Source organism: Oncorhynchus gorbuscha, linkage group LG16 (genome assembly GCF_021184085.1).
Source record: "Oncorhynchus gorbuscha isolate QuinsamMale2020 ecotype Even-year linkage group LG16, OgorEven_v1.0, whole genome shotgun sequence".
NCBI classification, from domain to species: Eukaryota; Metazoa; Chordata; class Actinopteri; order Salmoniformes; family Salmonidae; genus Oncorhynchus; species Oncorhynchus gorbuscha.
Window position 1 is genome coordinate 98,201,125 of NC_060188.1, and position 2,500 is coordinate 98,203,624.

The following is a 2,500-nucleotide window of genomic DNA, read 5'->3' on the forward strand; positions in this document are numbered from 1 at the left end:
GTAGCCTTTCGTTCAGTTACGTATTGCTCTAGAAAGGCCAAAACCTAGGAAGAAACCTAGAGAGGAACCGGGCTATGTGGGGTGGCCAGTCCTCTTCTGGCTGTGCCGGGTAGAGATTATAACAGAAAATGACCAAGATGTTCAAATGTTCATAAATGACCAGCATGGTCAAATAATAAGGCAGAACAGTTGAAACTGGAGCAGCAGCACAGTCAGGTGGACTGAAAGCAAGGAGCCATCATGTCCAGGTAGTCTGGGGCACGGTCTAGAACAGGTCCTCCGAGAGAGAGAAAGAAAGAGAGGGTAGAGAGAGCATGGCCAGGGTGGCCAGTCACTCTTCTGGCTGTGCCGGAGTGGAGATTATAACAGAACGTGGCCAAGATGTTCAAATGTTCATAAGTGACAGCATGGTTGAATAATAGCAAGGCAGAACAGTTGAAACTGGAGCAGGAGCATGGCCAGGTGGACTGGGGACAGCAAGGGAGTCCTCATGTCAGGTAGTCCTGGGACATGGTCCTAGGGCCCAGGCCAGTTGAAACTGGAGCAGCAGCATGAGCCAGGTGGACTGGGGACAGCAGGGAGTCATCATGTCAGGTAGTCCTGGGGCATGGTTCTAGGGCTCAGGTCCTCCGAGAGAGAGAAAGAAGGAGAGAAGGAGAGAATTAGAGAACGCACACTTAGATTTACACAGGACACCGAATAGGACAGGAGAAGTACTCAGATAAACAAACTGACCCTAGCCCCCAACACATAAACTACTGCAGCATAAATACTGGAGGCTGAGACAGGAGGGTCAGGGAGACACTGTGGCCCCATCCGAGGACACCCCCGGACAGGGCCAAACAGGAAGGATATAACCCCACCCACTTTGCCAAGCACAGCCCCCACACCACTAGAGGGAAATCTACAACCACCAACTTACCATCCTGAGACAAGGCCGAGTATAGCCCACAAAGATCTCCGACACGGTACAACCCAAAAAGGGGGAAACCTGACAGGCCGACCACAACAGTGAATCAACCCACCCAGGTGACGCACCCCCAGGGACGGCACGAGAGCCCCAGCAAGCCAGTGACTCAGCCCCGTAACAGGGTTAGAGGCAGAGAATCCCAGTGGAAAAGGGGAACCGGCCAGGCAGAGACAGCAAGGGCGGTTCGTTGCTCCAGAGCCTTTCCGTTCACCTTTCCCCACTCCTGGGCCAGACTACACTCAATCATATGACCCACTGAAGAGATGAGTCTTCAGTAAAGACTTAAAGGTTGAGACCGAGTTTGCGTCTCTGACATGGGTAGGCAGACCGTTCCATAAAAATGGAGCTCTATAGGAGAAAGCCCTGCCTCCAGCTGTTTGCTTAGAAATTCTAGGGACAATTAGAGGCCTGCGTCTTGTGACCGTAGCGTACGTATAGGTATGTACGGCAGGACCAAATCAGAGGTAGTAGGAGCAAGCCCATGTAATGCTTTGTAGGTTAGCAGTAAAACCTTGAAATCAGCCCTTGCTTTGACAGGAAGCCAGTGTAGAGAGGCTAGCACTGGAGTAATATGATCAAATTTTTTGGTTCTAGTCAGGATTCTAGCAGCCATATTTAGCACTAACTGAAGTTTATTTAGTGCTTTATCCGGGTAGCCGGAAAATAGAGCATTGCAGTAGTCTAACCTAGAAGTGACAAAAGCATGGATTAATTTTTCTGCATCATTTGGACAGAAAGTTTCTGTTTTTTGGGTAATGTTACGTAGATGGAAAAAGCTGTCCTCGAAATGGTCTTGATATGTTCTTCAAAAGAGAGATCAGGGTCAGAGTAACGCGAGGTCCTTCACAGTTTTATTTGAGGCGACTGTACAACCATTAAGATTAATTGTCAGATTCAACAGAAGATCTCTTTGTTTCTTGGGACCTAGAACAAGCATCTCTGTTTTGTCCGAGTTTAATAGTAGAAAGTTTGCAGCCATCCACTTCCTTATGTCTGAAACACATGCTTCTAGCGAGGGCAATTTTGGTGCTTCACCGTGTTTCATTGAAATGTACAGCTGTGTCATCCGCATAGCAGTGAAAGTTTACATTATGTTTTCGAATAACATCCCCAAGAGGTAAAATATATAGTGAAAACAATAGTGGTCCTAAAACAGAACCTTGAGGAACACCGAAATGTACAGTTGATTTGTCAGAGGACAAACCATTCACAGCGACAAACTGATATCTTTCCGACAGATAAGACCTAAACCAGGCCAGAACATGTCCGTGTAGACCAATTTGGGTTTCAATCTCTCCAAAGAATGTGGTGATCGATGGTATCAAAAGCAGCACTAAGGTCTAGGAGCACGAGGACAGATGCAGAGCTCGGTCCGATGCCATCAAAATGTCATTTACCACCTTCACAAGTGCCGTCTCAGTGCTATGATGGGGTCTAAAACCAGACTGAAGCATTTCGTATACATTGTTTGTCTTCAGGAAGGCAGTGAGTTGCTGCGCAACAGCCTTCTCTAAAATCTTTTGAGAGGAA